General features: G+C 43.1%; 1 protein-coding gene across 4 annotated transcripts in view; it reads left to right on the forward strand.

Moving 5' to 3' along the window:
* ST6GAL2 (ST6 beta-galactoside alpha-2,6-sialyltransferase 2) overlaps window positions 1-19765 on the forward strand; it is a 173423-nt gene that overhangs the window by 127611 nt on the left and 26047 nt on the right. The window lies entirely within an intron of this gene.

Raw genomic sequence — 19765 nt, forward strand, 5'->3', positions numbered from 1 at the left:
GTCTGCTGGTGGAGAAAGAGCACGTTTTATTGTCGGAGCTGTTGGCCTGTCTCTCCTAGAAAGGCTTAATCTGTAAAAGCAGAAAAAAAAAAGTAGAGCCTACAGCAGCATCCATGAGGCCCTGGCTCCATGGGAGTAAGTTGCTTGCAAAATGTTCAAAGGCTTCACGGGGTTTAGGATTTCATCCTGTGGAAGCGTTATAGAGGGCACCCTGTATCTCCCAGTGAAGCTAATCATGTCCAGACTTGATAGTAGTTACTGACAAATTGGCTGAGAAGTCAGTGATTAATTTTAACAAATGAGTTTTCTTTGAATGCGAGCTCACGCATGCCAATTATAACAGTATGCCTGTGATAAAATTAGGGATTTTTTTTTTTTCTTTAAGCTTCAAATCTGCTGGTGACTGATTATTTTTTCCAGTGTCTTAAAACAGCTATGTTTTGTGGGGAGTCATTGTAGGGGGGGAGGGGGACACGGACAACCAGAAGTGCTCTTTCTCCCCCAAAATACCCTAAATACCAATGAAATGTTCAAAGTGGTCGCAAAATTCTTTTCTAGCGGTTACGGAGTATTTAATGTATTGTATCATACAGTCTGGAAGGTGTCTAGTGTGTTCAGTGAACTACAGGTCTGATACCTAGTCCCATAAAATCAGTGAAAAGTCTTGTACTGCCTTTAAGTGGGCTTTGGATCTAGACCCCTATTGAGCACTAGTTTGTATTCCAGCTGCAGGCTCCTTTCAACAGGAGACAATAAACTTGGGTGGTAGGAAACAAAGCTCCTAGCAAACATACAGGAGTTGGGTCATATTTTGATGTATTGAAGAAGCTGGTTTTAAAACAAAGCCTGCTTGGGCTAAATACATCAGGAGGCATTACAGAGGAAGCATTAAGAATAAGAGGAGTGCTGGAATTTTTTGAAGAAAGCAGTGTACACTATGTGATTTTTTTTTTTTTTTTCCTAAAGGTTGTGGTGCTAGCATAGAAATTGCATTATAGCTACATAGACAACAAGCCTTATTTCTTAAGAACACCAGTGTGGTTTATAGGAAAATCAAGCAGTGACATGTTTTTAGACATTTAACTTGGATATAGTCTTGCAGATGGATGCAAGGGCGCAATCTAACTACCTTGACTCCCCACACAGACCTTTTATTAGCACAGCTGAAGGGCACAGAATATCAAGGGTGGTTTTACACTGATGAGTTCGCATGACTGTAGCAGTGTGGTGTTGACATTTTCTTTATAATATGCTGCCTTTTTTTCAGAAGCTTATCATTCACCCATAAAACACATGTTCTGATTTAAAGCATAGTTAAAAGGTCTACTTAGCGGAAGGAAAAGTTTTACTAAGTATAAAAATGATTGCTTTGACAAAATGGAGAATAATGTGGCATTAACAAAGAGAACTCACTTTTCCTTTTTTTTTTTATTTTTGGTTTTGTTTAACATGCATAACTCTTGGTATGCTTAGATTTAAAAGACATTTAGAAGAAGACATTTAGAAAACGGGAAGTCCCTTAAAAGATTGTTTCTTTCATTATCTTGACAAACCTTGAAAAGTAGTTTCTGTGCCTGCATAGTGATTATGTTTCAGAAACAGTTCTTAGGGGTTTTATTATGTGCTGAAACATATGTTTATAAAAAAGACTATAACCTGGTGGAAAAAGTGTCTTATAATAATAAACCTGTCGATGGGCCATATGCTGCCATCAGTATGTTTGAAAAAAATAAATTCTGCTACAAGTGTTAAGTAAGTTTACAGCCCGAGTGTTAAGTTAGGGTCAGACTGTGACTGGCCCTCTGTGGATTGAGAGGGGGAGGAAAGTGCATGCAGATCCTCCTCATGCTCTTTTCATTAGCTCATGCGGTGGCCAGCGAGATGGAGCGGGGTAGCACCCCTTCCCAAAGGGCAGTGGAGGCAGGAGCTCCGCGGGAGGCTGCGAGAAGTCCTCCGGCAGCTTTCCTTGGCGTTCCGCAGGTTTGTGCTGAGCCAGCACAGAGCTGTGTGTTTTCCAAAACTTGGCTGAGCTTTGCGTGGTCTCTCCTGAGAAGAGCAAACCTCTGAGGTAGATTATCTGCATTTAAAAGGTGACAGAACACACATATGAAGGCAGTACAAATGAAAGAGCTCTGATGAATATGCAGTTGGGTAAGAATTTTTTTTGTGCTCCTATCGCCATTTTTGTTTTTTAAATGTAGGTGACATGGTCGTTGTAAAGTCTTTTGTTTCTGAAGAGCAAAAGTAAGATGCAGTAGGTCAAAGGATGTGTCATTCTTAAAAGGCACTTCTGTGTGGGATCAGTGTTTGGTAAATGTAGACGCTTTCAAGCCTATTCTGCTTTGGATGCACTCGCATAGCTCCTGTGAATGGGAGTCATGCATGTGTGCATCTCAAAAAGAGTAGGTCTCCGCAACCGAGGCACTTTCTATGTAGAAACATACTTCACTGAGAGGTGTTTTTAATGGCCTAATGTTTTACACCACTGATCAGCTGTGCACTGCTTGTTTTCCTGGCAGCTTGGCAGGTGATAGTCATTGTCAAAGGAAATATCAGAGATTAAGGAGAATTGTATAAAGTAGTTGACCATGCTGAAGACTGTGTCAAGAGATACATGAGGTTGTCATAGTATCCGTTATCAAAATCAAGCTTGTGAACAGAGCAGTCCCCACCAGCATCGAATTCCTTACCCACAGTCTTTCCAGGGTTCATCAAAGCTTTTAGTTTGCTCAGAGGAAATTTGCTTCTTGACGGCTGCAATCTTCCCCCTGGGTTTTCCTGCCCAGAAGTCTAATGAGGTATATGTTGTGTCTATGTGTACGAGGCTCCCAGGCTAGAAGAGGGCCTTGGAGACCAAGGGAGTGGAGCAGAGAGAGGGAATAAGCTGCAGTAGAAGCACCCAGACCCCAGCACAGAGTTTGCAATCACCGTGGAAATGGACATGGACAATAGATTGGATCAGTAATCCATGGAGGAGAGGGTACTTGGGAGTTAAGCAGGTATTCCCTGGGAAACTTTTTTGGGCACATCAGAAAGCAAGGCTAAGTATGGATTGAAGGAATAGTAGGAGGATGACAAGAAGTCTGGGGAGGAAACCATCTCTGCTTGGGGTGTGCTTACCTTTCCAAGAGAGGCACTTTGGTACTGGCAAGGCTTGGAAGCACCCTGGGACCATTTCTCTTCAGCCTGATGAAATGTAGCTCCCCTACGGACACTGTAAAGTCCAGCCAAGTTCTTACACCCAGTTGGACCTGAGGGAAGGGTCCTGAGCTTTGGTGCTGCCTCCTGAGCACAGTTGATGAGGTGATTGAGGAGCCTGCAGTGGGCCAGGCTGGCTTGCCTATGGTATATGGAAGCCAACATGTGGTGTTAACAACTGCAGCGCTCAGAATTTGCACAAACCCACATTTAGTAATAAAATAGCCTGCCACTAGTCAAAGGCACCAGTAGTAGCCAAGCAAATTTGGAATGTCTAAGCCAACCATTTTTAAGTTATGGTGAGCCAAAAAAAATTAGGAAACAGTCCAAGAAATGTAGAACACCTCACTTCTCTGGAACTCTCGTATCTCCAAGATGCCTTGGCCGATCTACCTCAAAGTTTCCAGAGAAGCTTTCCTTGGCACAAGACCATGACTGTGAAATTTCATGTGACTGGGTTTTACTTTGTTGAAGTTATGAAGGTTAAAACCGGAGTTTGTTATAGAAAGCTAATCTCTCCATTAGAAATATTTCTGCATAGTTGATATTCATTCCATTGTAATTGGTCACTGCTATTTCTTGTTCAGGCTGATTGTATTTTTGCTATTTATTTTACTTTTTTTTTTTTTTAAAGGATAAATTCAAAGCAGTATAGGTTGGAGCCAAATTGTGCGTGGCTGTGTATAGGCATATGTGGTAAGGCAGAAGCATTAGCCCTATATCCACTGGAGAAGGAGTCATACTGGAGTGCTACTCCCACCTGACTATCACTGGAGAGCTTTTTGGAGTATCTGGTTTGAGAGTTCGCTGTTTAATACAGCTTTTCCCTCTCTGCTTGGTAGAAGAGAGAGTTTCTGTTGGCCTAGTTATACTCTCACCTCCAGGCGAAAAATGTTTCTGGTTGATGGCCATCTTGTAATTCAGGGTTTCCCTAGTGGCATCTCCTGCTGTGGAAAGCCATGAAGGTGGCAATAGCCTAAGACTGGGATCAGTGTTCTCTATGTGTGCTCTTGAGCTGCTCTTCATTGTGTCAAAACACCTGTAGCCTGAAATGTCTAGCTGCCAAAATTGCAAAATTTCAGATAGGCATTAGAAAATACAGAGGAAATGTTTGTGGGCTTGGAAATGTGTTTTATTTTTCAAGTTAGGGGCACCTTAGCTGTGACTTAATTCTGTATAGGAGTGAGACCTGGTTGTGCACCAGCCCTGTCCTCTGCTCTGGGTGCTGTTTTCTGAATGATGTGAAGACCGAAGTGTGCCATTGCAGATACATGCTATTGTTAGATGGAGCCAAATGAGCAAAAAGGTCTCTAAATACACTGTATTTAAAGACACTGAATTAATCTGACTGAGTCACTTCATAGACGAGCCAGCAGGGCTGGAACAGATGTCAGGCTGGAATGAGCCCTCACCCCGAGGCAGGGGCTGAGAGTGTTTGAAGTCGATGCTCAACTGTATTTTTCCTTCCGGGGCTCAAGTTTAAAAGCACCAGGAAAGACTCGGCAGAAGCCAGGAGATGCTGCTCCTGGAAGAGACAGGGTGCTGTTGACCGCTGTTTGGTAGGACTCTCTTTCAGGCCTCCTGAGCTCTGCATCTCATGAGGCCAGGAGATGCTCCACGTCTGTGCAAGGCACAGGCTTTGTCCTGTTTGCCATCTGTACTGGCCCTAGCATGTGTACTGGCTCTAGCATCTGTAGCAGAGGGAGGTTACTGCTTCTTGCCTAGCACATCCCACACCAAACATACAATTGTCTGTCAAGATATAGTAGATTATCATGGGTTAATTCCTGAAAAAGGGTGTCTGCATAAAATACCTGTCAGAAGGTTTTCTATTTGCTCAGGCATTTTATTATTAGGAACACTAAAAAGACCAACAGAGCCAGCTAAAAATCAATCTGCCACTATATAGGCAGCCAATGAGAAGAGCGCGGGGTGGGTGTAATGTGATCACAGCTACTTAAACCAGTGATCAGATATACTGCTACAGTCTGCAAAAGCTGCAAGCGGTAGAGAAACCCCGCTGAAAACTCCTGGACCACGGAATTAAAATAATTAAGCCTTGCAGTCACTGGAATATAAGTTGCTCTTGCAAGGTCGTCGTGAGATAAATAAGGGCACAGCTAGAGCATGCTGTATATGTGGAACTTTGCTTTTGTCCTATGGGACACAGAGACTCTTTGTTTTTTTAAAACAATAACGAGTCACAGTTGAAAGTGCCCTGAGGATTCTTCAGGTGGTGATAGCACCAAAACCACAGCCATCCAAGAGAAAATGCAAAGCAAAATACATAGATATGAGGATGCATCTTTTGATTCCTGAGCTAGCTCAAGCATCGCTGCATGGCATGTAGTGCTCTGCATAGAGACTCTCTGAACGATTTCTTCAGTAAGCAGGGCCCCCATGGAGGAGATCACCTCAATGAATTTTTATCTTCTTGGCATTTCTAGAAATAGCGTGTCTGCGCTCTTCAGACTGCAGAGCTGCGAAACTTCGAGTTACTACTGGTGCTACTCCATCCTGTGCTTGCAGGTGAAAGTTCCAAGGAGTCTCATAAACTCATTGCACAAGCTGAGAGAAGGGACAGAAAACTGCACAGCCTGTAATACTGCGATATTATAGTATTGTCTACTGCTGCAATAACCCCTGCTGTGTTTGGAAGGTCTCAGGCATACCAGTACCATGTCTAATCAGTCAAGCAGCCAATAGTAATTCATAGCCTTGACTGCTGAGAAATTCAGCATGGCTAAGATAGATATCTGATCCAGCTCAAGAAAGAAGCGCAACAAAGTAAAGGCCTCTTTCTACAGTAGTTTGCTTTTTGATAGTGCCACTTTAACCCTGTTTCTGAATTTGCTTACTTATTTTCTAAAGAATAGTTAAAAGGTATGACACTTTAAAATAATTAAAATACCCCCCATTAAATCCCTGGTATTATTTCCTTATTTACTCACTTTTAACATTTTAAGTAAATGAGGCAGAAACATTAACAGCCAGCTGTGCAAAGACAATAAAGCTGTTAGAAGGACACTGCTGGAGTTTTGTGACTCAAAACTGTATTGTAAGTGCAGAATGCACCCGGTAAATATATGTGGTAGAGTATGAAGTCTTCCTTACCATTGGATTAAAGTCAGCCTCTTTATACGTGATTTCCATCCCCCCCTGCCCCCCGCGCCCGAATTGTTTGGAATCGGCTATAAAGCAGAATTGTGGTCAGTAACAGGAGAGCAACAAGAGTTACTCATTTCCCCACTGCCTGTTTCTCAGAAAGTAATATTTGATACCACATCAGTTCCACTGTGGTTTTGGGATACAAACCGAAATTGAGTTTTTCATTCAGATTCGCTAAACAAAACAGTTACATTTTTGTTCTTTGAAATGCAATACCTTTTTAAGCAAAAGGTTCCCCTCATTTTCTATCCATCTGAAGTGAGGTTACAAAAGAAGAAAATTGCAAGTCCAATGTATGAGAAATACTTGGGGAAAATGTCAAGTGACTTGGAAACAGGCATGCTGAATAGAAGTGTCATCAAGAAAAAGACAGATTGGGTCAAGACTTGCAGCAGCAGTGACTGGTTCATAGGTCTTGGAGATGGTTCAGAATAGGGATGCTACTTCTCCTGAGGTTTTGGAAATCAAGAGGTGGTTACAGTGACATGGTGATGCTGGAGGAAACACACGACTGTAGTCTGGATTCATCAGTCACTGGCCGAAATGCTAGAGAAGTAGTAGCTGTAGAGACAGTACATAGAGTACATAAAGTATGTATTATATTAACAATGTTACATTTTCCAAGAAAGACAGTGCCTTTAGAAAGCAAATGTTGTGTACTAAAAGTCTATTTTTTCCCCGATTCTCTGACGCCCAAGCTGAGTGAAACTGATTTTAAACTAAAGACACCAATGTGCCTGTTTCTTACAGCAGTGTGTTTGGCAGAAAAGTGATATATTAGAATTCACATAAACTTGGATTCTCCAACTCCTGGAAAGGAAACTATATACGTTACCCACTGACGGAAACAGGGGCTCTACAGCGTGCCCTTGGGCATGTTCTATTTAAGTGGCTTGAAGATACGTGATTATTCTTCATGTGCGTGTTCACACTCGGTTTCTTTATGGAGACAGTGACATTTACAGTATCTGCAGTCTGGAATACTGCTTTTGCCATAGCTTTTAATGATTATCTCCGTTTACTAAAAAAAACTAAACGGAGACCTTGGCATGGCGATGGCGTGGAAGGTTTAGCAGAAATAAATTGTTACCTCCATGTGGTGATAAAGTTAGAAAACACTTTAAAGAATAATCAAGGTTCCCATCTGCTTCATCTGAGCCATACAAATTCTTTTCCTTTAATTTCTCTTCCCTCATGGTATAAAACTACGTAAGTCTGCTCATTCTTTCATCAGAAATGATTCAGACCTGAGGGACACTTGTAATTTGGAAGTAATTAGTAAATAAGTCAGATAAATACTATCCATTGAGAATTGTGAAAGCACATTGGATAGGATTCTTAAAGAGCTGTATCAAATTTGAACAATTAAAGCTTAAAAAAATTATCAGTAGTTAGCATGATAAGTCCATTTCATCATAAATTAGTTACTGTTAATAATTTCTGCTGCTTTCGGAGCAATCTGAAGAGATTTAGCAATCTCAAAAAGTAGTTAAAATAGAAGAAAGAGAAAATCTGTAGAAGTACAGCATCTTTAGACTAAAATGTGGCGGTATCCAGCTACCTGATTTGCAACGCAAACTTGGGGTGTGCGCTGGCAGTCAGTGCTTGTGTGCAAATGCAGTCAATGGGGTTCTGCATCCAGAGCTGGACCTCAGGTCTGTGGGAGTGGGTGCTCCCTCCTCCCCAGTTAACTTTAAACAGTATTTCTTTTGGTTCTTCTGGGGCACAACGTATTGTCTGCTTGTTTAAGAAAAGCTCAGTGGTGCTCACTTTCCTATGCTGAAGTCAAAAACCCTCAGCTCATGTGGCTGCTACTATTCACAGAATTGGGCTCTTTAAGTGGAAAAGCAGAATGTGAGGCACAAGATATGTTTGAATAAATGTGGTTTGTAAGTAGAACAGTCTACTGCTGCTTGTAAATTAATCTTAAAATCTTTGTATTCCTCTACTTAAATGTCACTTCAGGATTGTGAGATACTACAGGATTCTGCTGTAGCTTCGTGTCAGCGCAGGGGTGGTGGGGTAATGGGAACACAGATTGCTGTGCCGTTCCTCCCTGGGAATAACCTGGTGTCTCTCACAACCCTCCAGGATCTGTTAGAGGTAATACCAGACTTCATATTTGGGGGTTTTATATCATACAATTCACTATAGTTACTAAAAGTACTATGAAATTGTACAAGGCATTAAAATAAAGTACAAGTTACAATAAATTAAGGAAATAGACTATTCCTTCTGCTCTATTGGATTGGTAAATTTTGTTTGATCAGTTCACCAAACTGGATTTGGTGATTGGTAGGTTTACCTCTAGTGGCAGGTTTCCTACCAGTGAGCATGGATTACCAGCACTTTGCTATCCTACCTCATGTCACAGATTCACAAGAATTTTACTCTTTTGCCACAGCAGAGCAGGCACAACAGAATGTTTTGCACGGATACTGAAAAATCTGAGAAGTTCGGAGTAGACTGAACACAGCTGAGCACCAGAACAAGAGTCTCATTACTGCTTGGCATCATTTATGATTGCTGCCAGTATATCTTTTTGCATTTTTATACCCCTATTTAGCATGAACTTCAATGCGCTTTTCTCCAAGAGTTAAAAAAACTCCAACTTGATGAAAGTAGGAAAATTTTGCTTTGCTTGCAGTCATCCTGTGTAGTATACCCTATACCTGCTATAGCAGCTTTAACTGTTAGTAGAACATCTCTACTAACATATGCTGACTAGAAATATAGATGCAAATGAGGAAATAAAAGCAAGAATCATGAAAATGTTTGAAACGTTAAGCATTAGTTTTTAGATCAGACTAAATGTTGGGGTTTTTTTCATTTGTTTAGTGTCTGTATGGAATTGAAGCAGGACTAAACCCCATCAACAGAATAGCTTTGACAGGATTGGGTGTTGCTAAGGAATCAATCTATGTTAAAACAAAGATTTCTTTTTCAGAACAGTCTCTTTTTATGTTGGCAGAGAAAACCTTCTTCTGATTGATTTAGGGCAGTGGATTGGCTTCACTTTATTACTTGCCCTCTGCCTTTAGCACTTAAAAGCTGCAGACATGGATTGGGGCTGTATTATGCTAGGCAAGGGGCAAAACCACATCAAAGTTCGTCTCCAGCCTTGTGAACTTTTTTCCTGATTCTACAAAGTGTTGGCTTGAGTGTTCCTAATAGCCTTCCTAAATGGCAGGTGGTGCCACGGCGAGAGAAAACTCACGTTTTCTGGGAAGGCCACGAAGCTGAAGAGAAGCAAGTGCTGTCTCAGAAGGGAAAGCAAGCAGGCAAGTATGCTGGGGGAGCATGGGCAGACCCCAGCTGCTCCTTGCCACAGCCCAGAGGGAGTCTGTTCCCATGGGTGCTGAGTTGCCAGTGTGCAGCAAGGGAGAAGAGGAGAGGAGAGGGAGAAAGAGAATTTCAGATGTGTGTGACATCTTGCTGAGAAGACGGCTATACTCTGTGCCAGGCAAGAGGATGCGGTTCATCTGCATCTTCTAAGCAGATGCATCTGCATCTTTTAAGCAGAGAGTGCAAAAGATAGGTAGGGGGTTTGCATGTCTTCGCTGCTTAAAGGCAGTCTCAGAAGGAGAGCTTTTTAATGAAATCAGTGATATTTCAAAGGCCTGCCTGTTGGCTGAGCACCAAAAAAAAAGACGTAGCCATCATTTGAAATACTAACAAATATTTTAATGAAAATTTTGCGAATCTCACCTGTTGAAGAATTGAAGGAAGGGAATATATTACATGTATACTGATTAGCTTCAGACTTCAAAGCCAGTGTTCAAATGGAGACTTTCCTCTAGAGGTAAAGGCATGTCAACAACCTCTGCCAAGTATCTTAGTAAGAAAAGCATTTACTCTTTCACAGATTCATCTGTTGTAGCCTGTAGATCTCAAAATACAAGGTTTTAGATTCCGTTGTCTCTTAACGATGGTGAGAATTAGCATCAAATGGTAATTCCACAGTTGTATCCAGTGGGGATGGGCTCAGAATCTTATCCCGTCATTTCATTTTTTATAACAAAAACAACTAATGCAAATAATCTTGCAAACTAGCCAGCTCTGTCTTGCTTCTCACTTACCTCAGTTTCTCACTTTTTTCATCGTGTCAGAGCTTTCAGAGAACCTAATTTTTTTTCTGCTACCTTCCACCTTGTGAAGTCATTTGTACTTGTAGGGAGCAAATAGCAAGTGCTGGGAGAAAAGACTCCTCGTGCGCTGCACATGGGCAGTAATGACTGCACAAAGGGGAAAGCTATGAAGAATCCAACCAACAACCTTGATTTAAATGTCAGTATTCCTCATACTGGTTTCATGATGGTAGTTCTTAGAGATCCTGTTTCTCTGCAAAATTTCCAGACAGGCAGGATTCAGGTTCCAGTGTTTTGTGTCGGGTTATAAACAGCTGTATCCCCCACAGAAGAGATTTCTGTTGATCTAGTCATAGTTTAAACTAATATTGCCCTGAGCAATGCATAAAACAGTGCCAGAATGGAGAAGAGAAAGAAAGAAAGAAAGAAAAAAAAAGAACTTAAATACTAATACCACATTATTTTGCTTTATGAAGCCAAACAAAACATCCCAGCTAGTGTAGGTTGGCTTATAATCAGCATAGTCATGTTAAGTATTAAAATATACAAAAAAGGGGGAAAAAATTGTTCCAGTCCAGGAAACTTCAATTTAAGGTTGTATTTGTAATGTAGCAAGTGCTAAACTGACTTCATCCCTCAGTTTGGCAGGCCTTCTTCCAGGGTGAAACTTTTCATTCAAGCTTTTAGCCTAGAGCAAATAAGCCTATAGAAGGTATGTTGTTCGGATGTATGCATATGAGTATATAGAAATGAGACATTAACAATGATAATTTTCTAAATGCTCTCTTACAGTTATGTTGCTGACATAAACAAATAGGAATTGGCACTGAGATAGAGCTGAGAAATAGGGAACAATTTATTTACCATTGTTCTTTTTTAGAGTTTTAAAACAAGGGCTTGCTTGCTTTCTGTAACAATTGTAAAAAGACAAACTAGAGTCTAATAAAAAAGTAATACAAAGCAAGCAAACCACAGTGCCTATAGGACTTGCTTTATTGGAACATACAGTAGAAACATACTCTATAGATGTAAAATTTACTGCTATATTGAGATATGGATAATCAGTATATCTCAGAAACATTGTTGAGTGGAAAATCAAAATTCTCCAACCATTTCTGCCTGGAAGAGTTTGTGAGTTTGGTCAAGTTTTTTTGTGATAGGATTGAAACAGACCTTTTGTAACTGTGCTCTCTGTTCATGCGCGTGTTAGTATAAACGTTTCCTTCTTTCAGGAAGCAATTCAGATTGCCCTTTTTCAGTGCAATTACTGCTGTGTTAAGTTCAAGTAATATAGCATCTAAAAACATTTATGGAGCAAAGAAAAGAAGCCTTTTATTCTAACCTTGCCAAGAGCAGAAATAAAATGAGCTGTTGTGCTGGAAGTGTAGAACTGCATGAGGATTTGTAACGTCCTATTTCTCGTGGTTTATTCTTGTGTGCAGCCTGAGATTTGTGTGATTTAATGAGACTGTGATTCGTTTATCCTGTCAAGCTTTAAATAAAAAACCCTCAAAGCACTTCCTTCCTTTTTTTGAATTATGTGTTTTTGCAAGTACGGTATCAAAAGCTGTCCCTTAAAAAGAGGGAGGGGAACCAAATACAGTTGTGTATGTTGACTGGATGATTTTTTTTTCTTATGTTTTATTAGACACTGAGTGGACTACCCATTTCTCTGTGCCTCTCTGTCTTGTTTTGTGGCATTAAGAGATTCCTGCCATCACGTTCAGTTATACATGACATGAGAACATAGGCATGGGGTGCTCCTGAACTGTGCTTTTGCAGGGGGAAAGGGTCTAAAACCTTATTCTGTGGGCAGGGAAGAATCAGTCCCACAGAAAGCCAGGCAGTAGCGAAGACGGGCAGTTACTCCTGCTCGAGTTGTGGGTCCTCAGGCACCAGCTGTGCCTGTAGTTTGGGGCGTCTCTGCATGGGGTGTGAAGCCACATTCACAGGGTAGAAGAGGGGAAAATATGTGCAGCTATTTTGGGTGCTAATCCAATGCAAAGCTCAGTCCAAGGGTGCCCCGGTGCGTAGGGTGAGAGGGGAGCAAGGGGCTCCCCTTCCCCACAGGCAGGGATGGCGGGAAGCAGCACATTGACCTGGGAAGGGCTGCCCGGAATAACGGGGGGGGAAGACACAGCGCTGGTCCTGCTGCTCACCCAGATCTCCCATCTGTTGCAGGAGCGTGGTGGCCTCTTTCCCATCAGTTGCTTGGGAGAAATGGGGTAGGATGCTGTGGGCCAGAGCCTGCCCTCAGCAGTAGCAGACCTCACCCGGTGCTTCCCTGGAGGGAAGGATGTGATCGTTCTGGTGGGAGGAAGTTTTTGCTTCCCGTTCTCACCCCCTCGGTGCTGAGGTGTCCCTGCCTCTGGCAGGTGTTGTTTTGCTCTGTCACTAGTGCTGCAGGCATAGTTTCTTCTCAGTTTCTCTGCTGCTCACCCCTGCCTTCCTGCCCTGCAGCCGGGCTTCCTTCCCACCCAACTCAGCCTCCTCCCAGCTCCCCCCAGCCCCTTCTTTTTCCTCCCCATCGTCAGTGTACTCGCTTCCTCCTCATCGACCTCACCTCAGCCATAAAAGTGTGCACCACATTAATAAAAGTATGAATAAGGTGGTTATGTATGAACGGAGGATGTGCAAGTAAGCGATGGCCATCAGTCCGACCGCCTTGTTTCCACACTTGGCTTTTACCCGCAGCCAGCTTGCCATTTCGGCCTGCACACCTCGTACAAAAGCGCAATGTTTGGCTTTCCAGGACCCTAATGCTGCTCTACAACCTGAAGTTTGTGACGGGGAGCAGAGATGCACAAAGATAGCGCAGAAAAAACTGCGTGCATCTCTGTGGCCTGATCCACAAGACTTTGCCTGGGTAGAGGAACTACTGAGGTGGAAAGGGGTAGCCGGCCGGGATGGTGTTTGTACAAAGCTGGATCCCTCCGTGATTATCCAGTGGCATACTGAATTTCACTTTGGAAAAGTGACTTGCGCTCTTTGGATATTTGCAGTGGTTTTATACTGATGAAGATAAAAGGGGGTTTTTTTTGTTTTTTTTCATGGTGCTTGGATCAAGACACAGTGCTATGGCAGCTGAAATATGACCGAAAACTGTCCACACCAGCTAGTAGTTCTGCAACAGCAGAAAAGATACCTTAGCTGCTTCTCTACTGTGGGTGAGGACATGCGAGGGACAATGGCCAAAGTGGTGGTTTCTGCACTCATGTCCCATGGTGGAACCAAGCGCTGCTGACATTTGCCACAATTTGAAGCACCCTTGAACCTGTGCATCTCACTGTGAACAGGGCCAGGACACAGCAAAGGTATGGCAAGAAGACAAAAAAAGGGGGATCAGAAGTAGGTAAGGCTGAGTGCAGGTAGTACCTGGCTATGTGAGGGGCTCCTTGAGAGGCTGTAGGGGCTGATTTGAGTTATGTTGTGAAAATTGCTTATTTTCAGCACAACTGTGTGACACTTCTGCCCCTTTGTAGTTTTGATTGAAAAGTCTGGAAGCGATTTACACTGAAGTTGTTCTGAATTTCACATGCAGTGATACTTAGTACATTTCTATAGAAACACCCAGTTACGATAACAAGACTGTGGTCAGCTCATAACCAGTCCGTAAAAGAAGAGAGGTTACGTTGTCTCCCCTGACCTGAAATGTGGGAGGAAATTCTCAGAGGAGTCTTGAATCTCAGTGTGCATCAGTGAGAGCCGCTGTCATGGCTCGTGAGAAAAGATGTTGCAAGTTGGGTAGATGGAGGTTGACCTGAGAGGTGCAATCAGTCACTGCAAAGCCGGGTTTTCCCTGGCCCTCGATGCTGTGATGAACATTTCCATTGGCAGTGGGAAAGTCTGCATGTGAAGGCTAAGAGCTGGTATAGCTATTTTTACTTCCCTCCTGTCAGCCCACACTCACATAACCTGTATGTGGTCTCTGGGTTGTGGAGGCGGCACTGTGGGCTCTAGGAAAGTGATAGCTGGCTGCAGTGCCAGGCAGTTTGAACGTGATGATGGAGTGTGGAGAGTGGGTATCAGATGCATAGAACATAGCTTTGACCTCCCACTAAAACCCGGAGATTTCTGCATCTAAGCCCCCATGCTCCTACAGAATAATCTAGGACACGTTCCTTGGCAGAAACCCCACTGAGCATTTCTCCAGCTGCCGGGTTGCCAGCTTGAGTGAGTTTTACTGCAAGTCTCACTATATTTGGTAATTTTCTTACAGCCTGAGCTCCTGGAAATGGGTCATTAGTAAAAATAATAATAAAAAAAAGCCACTCCACCCCCACACCCTTTAACTTGAAATCCTAGGTTTTGTCAGAGGACCTGAGAACAGGCACACTGCCTGCCTGCATCCCCAGAAGCAAACAAGAATTGAGACTCCGCTTTCCAGATGCCCTGGCTTGGGAGGCTTGGCTCGCATTTAACGGGTGATTCAGGTCAGCAATACCATCGTTTCCGTACCTCCCAAGGAATCTTGCCTAAGAAGGTAACTAAATGTAGGTTAAAAAGGCACTGAGAAATAGTGAAAAAAGAAGGAAAAAAATCCTACTTCTGAGTGGTTTGGATGTTTTTTCTTTGTTTCAGAAGACATTTTCTTATGTTGCCACAAATAATACTGAATGCAGCTTGACTCCTCTGAAAATAACGTTGAAGGAAGGAGCCAGATTTATTGGGACTAACAAGGAAGTTATCCAAAAGAGATTAATTAATTAGGAGGCCTAATCACAGCCAATAAGACAAGTGCCCAGGCCATCAACAGACTAATATACATCTTTTGGCAGTCACCACTCCCCACAGGCTTGCCTGTCTGTTGCTGCCTACTGTATGGCTTGCTCCGCAGAAATGATGTGATAATGCTAAAACCAATTTGGCACTTCCCACATCAGAGGATGAGTGTGTTTCCCCACCCTGGAAATGCAGCCTCCAGCTGTCTTGCCCTATGCCAGAGGTTTCTTAATACCCTGGAATTAGCTGACTAAGAGATGAAGCAAACTAAAGGAGCATTTGCTATCTGTTCAGGCCGCCTAAGCTTTCCATCAAATAAACCCTGGTCTGATTCTCAGCCCTTTGGGAATGGTTGCCCACAGCTAACATTTGCTACCCCAAATAACCCCGAGGTGACCTTCTCTCTACAAAGCTGCAGCCAAGAAAAACCCTATTTAACATAACAGTGCACAGCTTAGAACATCAACTTGAACTATCCTGACCTCTGAGCTGCCGGGGTCTGTACAAATTAATTTAACAATAGACAGTGTTGAAAGGGAGGAATGTTTCAAAGGAATAAAAAAAAGATGTCCCTCATCCATCTCTTCTCATTTAAGAAATAGTCAGGAGGCCTTCTTTAGAAAAATTAAAAGTGCGCCTTGTTGCAAAACAATGGGCTATATAAGGGGAGGGGGAACACATTGGTTTCTTGCATCTTAGCTTAACAAAGTGAAATTTCCCATAAATGGGTGCTGGTTTTGGAAAATCAGCCTTTAATTTCCACTGGGGAATTAGCTTTATTTCCCGGGATGCTTCGAAGATACCCTTGGGGTTTGCCTTTCTTCTTCATAGCTGCTGCTAGTACTTCTATTAAGCAAATAAGTAAGTCTCCCCTTTCTGCCCACTTCATTGCCCCATGCTTTCCATGGCTTTCATGCAAACAACCAGCCTGGGTTAGAAAAAAGCCCCTCTCCATGTGGTAGTTGGAGCTTAAATCAGTTAATGATTGAAAGAGCCCATCAGATAGGAGATGTGTAGCAAAATGAGATCATCAGCTACTGGGGCAAACAGCTTTATTACTTCTGCTCAACAGGAACCTGGGTTGGGTTAAGTCTTGGGGGCTTTCCCCAGGTGCAGACTTGTTCCTCTGGTCCTCCTTAGCTGGAGCTTTGACTCCAGCGGTCTCATTGTAAGTAGGGAGGATGACTATGGCAGGGGTGGTGAAGTTGGAGACAATAAGCAACGTTAATTTTAAAATTTGTATAGAATTGCTTTGACAGCTTGAAAGCTGTACGATGAGCATACAGAAAAAAAAGAGATGTAAGTTTCTTCCTGAAGCATCCAGTGGACTTCAATAATTACACCTATAAACCCACCTGTTTTTCTTTATTTAGCCAGTGTAATTAATTACGATCATCATTTCTGGTTTCCTACACAAATGCTTTTCTCTTCGCAATTGAGTTGAGCTTCCTTCAGGAACACAGGGTATGAGCCCGGGCACATCCCCAGGTGGTACCAAGGGAGATTCCCCTGTGAGCAGCAGAGGGGTCTGCTGCCAGCCGGGGGTGGGGGGCGTGCGGAGGGGCTGCCCTCTCCTCCTAGACATTCCCAAAGCTGGGGATTGTGAGGTGTGAGAAGCCGCAGGGGCTGACGGAGAAAGGACTGGATATTTAGTGCAAAGGGAGATAAGATAAACTGATATTTCTCTGGACTTACTGCAGCTTTCCACACACAGCCTTCAGGATCCTGTGAGGTTGTAGGGGTCCTCTCGCAACTAATACAGTAATGACCTTGAATTCGCTTCCAGCTCAGCTGTACTGCTGGAGGACAAGGCTTTTCTTGTGAGCAAAAAACATTAAAGCAGCACAGAGATTTGCCTGCATAGCTCCGGTCTTCAAGAGATTTGAGTATCCTTTTTGAGGCCCCACTTGCAACAAGGGATTGTAGATAAGCTTCTGCAGTAGTTAATGTGTAAAGTTTTCGGATTTAATTCTCACTGGTGCCTCTCCTTTTGCTTGCAGTGTTGACAGATATACTGCTGTATGCTGATTTTTTGTTTTACATAAATAATTTTTTGCTGCATGAAAAAGGTAATCATGTGCATGCTCACATGTGCGCGTCGACGAATACAAGTGTGCTTTTATGACCTTATAAGTGTTAGGGGAAAAAAAATTAATTCACTTTGATTTAAAAATAATTAATGATGCAACTCATTCCTTTTTCAGATTGTAACCTGAATATGAATATCAAATTTAGGAGTCCAGACTAATTCTTCATGCTGAGGCAGTCTGCTGCACCAAGCACATGCGATCACAGACAATTAGAAACTTCAATAGTCTCACACCTGAATTAAGACTAAACCCTTTCTGTTTCCTACCAACTTCAACAAAACTGGGAAAAAAGCATAAGATTTTGTTATGGGTTATGTTTAAATTGTGTTTGGACTTGTTGCGTGACTCAGTGGAAAATATTGGTGACCTCTTCCTTTATAGCTTCGACTTCCTGCAAGCTTGTCTGTTAAAAAGATTCTGCAAGATGCTTCCTTTATGGATCCTGTAAGAAATATATATTCAGCAGGAGAAGTATCTGACTGAGCAAAGACTAACTTACACAGTAGTTTGGAAGCCACGTGTTGAAAAGTGCTGGGGAAACACAGCAGGGAAAATGATAAAAAGGGATGAAAGCAGTTCAGACAGGCGAAGAATGCTGTTTTAAAAATGCAAACCATCTGAACACTGATGAGTGGGCAGGTTGCAATAACTTCAGGGCAGACCTAAGTTGCACAACAGTCATATACTGTAAGCCGACTCCCACAGGACATTGCCTGCAGTGATTTAAAATTGGAAGGGGGGGGAGCATCGGGGTGCTGCAGAGAGCAATCTTGCAGCAGCAGAGTGCAAGTAGGAAATGGGTCAGTTGGAGTAATAGCTTTTTTCCATGTGGTTTGTGTGAGCCAAGCCAAACGTGTGTGGAGCACAGGGTTATCGCACTCATGATTATTTTTTTTTTCAGTGTAATAGAAATGAATGAGTTTGCAATGAAATTTGGTCATCCAAATGTGACATTATGAATCCTCTCTCTGTTTGGATGTGCCTTGAGTCTTGCTTTTTAATGTTCTAGGCTTTGTCTAGATCATTAAAATAGACTGTGTTTGGAAATGTAATGCTGTGGCCTCACATTCCCAGGAGGTCAGCAGAAATGCTAGCCTCAAGTATCCCTGCTAATACCACCTGCGGTTTGTTCTCGCCTCTGCATTGTGGTAGGCAATCTCCTCATTTGTGCTGAAACAACTGGATGTGTGACCACACTGAAGTGGATAAAGGAGCTGACCCAGTTTAAAAAACCCAAACCAGACCAAACGAAACAAACCCTCTAACTTATATTTCCCCACGCTAACCTCCTGCTGTATCAGTTTACTGGTCCAGTTTGTAACATGCGAGCCCCATAGACAGGGGTGTTGGCAGCGGTGGGGGCATGGGTGCAGGAACGAGGGACAGAGTGGGGAATGCCTTACGCCTTACTGCTGGTTTCTTTTCGATGTGAAAACACAGCCTTAGTTACACCTTTGATCTAAAGTTTGCACTCAGCTTTGATGTGCTTTAGCAGCTTGCAGAAAGGTGATAGCGTATGGTGACTGTGTTTTTGGTCCCTCCTGATGGTCAGGTGTAAGCAGGCAGTGTGTTATCAGAGGTGTGTAAGCTGTGTGTGCTGTTCGGATGCGGTGTGATGAGATAGTGGCTCCCGAGGCACAGACTGTTAATGAAATCCAAGCCTGCCCCCACTCCCGTTCCCCTTTCTGGTCACAGCTGGCTGGTACAAGTGGCTCTTAAGTCCCACCATTAAGTGGTCGTTGAAACAAATGGGGTTAGAAAAACTCCAGAATAAGGGGCTTATTTTTAATCCTGATCAGGTAAGCGAACTGTCACTAAGTAGTACACTGAATTACACTGCAGTGTAGCAACTGAGGCTGACAATGACTATGGTGCAGGGAGGTGAATGATAAGGCTTGTGATAGGGGAGGGCTGGACTTTCTTTAGCCAGCTTTGGCACCGATGCCCACACCACTTGATTAAGCAAGCAAGTTCGTGTAAGGGCATAGTGTGTGTGATGATCCAGCAGTGTGCTAGTGTATTTTCCTTGGAACACAGCCCCCTCAGTCAGACTTTATTTTATTTTGGACCATGCATCCCTCCAACAATGCACAAGCTGTCCAAAATCCCCAGGTATTAATAGAGATTTCCAAGTCTAGGTCTGACATTCCCAGCCCACCCCCTTTATGTAAATCTCTATCCTAAAGGCATGTATTTAGTTAGTTGTGCCATCCATCCCCCTTTTTGGAAAACGCAAACTCCTCACGCCTTGACGTGCAGAACTCCTTCATGCCACCTCAGTGCATGTGCAGCATCCATAGCAGAGGTACAACAGTCGCTCTTATTTGGGCCTGATCCTGGGCAGCAAATGATGTGGCCCACTGACGCTGTGCCTGTTCACACCAGCTGAGGAAAAGAAAAGGTTGCCCCCTGACCTGCTCATGTGATGCTCTCCCCTGCTCCTCCTTGACGATATCCACAGAGCACCATCCTTTCCAGGCTGTGGGCAGAGGACGGCTG

This window comes from Aquila chrysaetos, chromosome 23 (genome assembly GCF_900496995.4).
Source record: "Aquila chrysaetos chrysaetos chromosome 23, bAquChr1.4, whole genome shotgun sequence".
NCBI lineage: Eukaryota > Metazoa > Chordata > Aves > Accipitriformes > Accipitridae > Aquila > Aquila chrysaetos.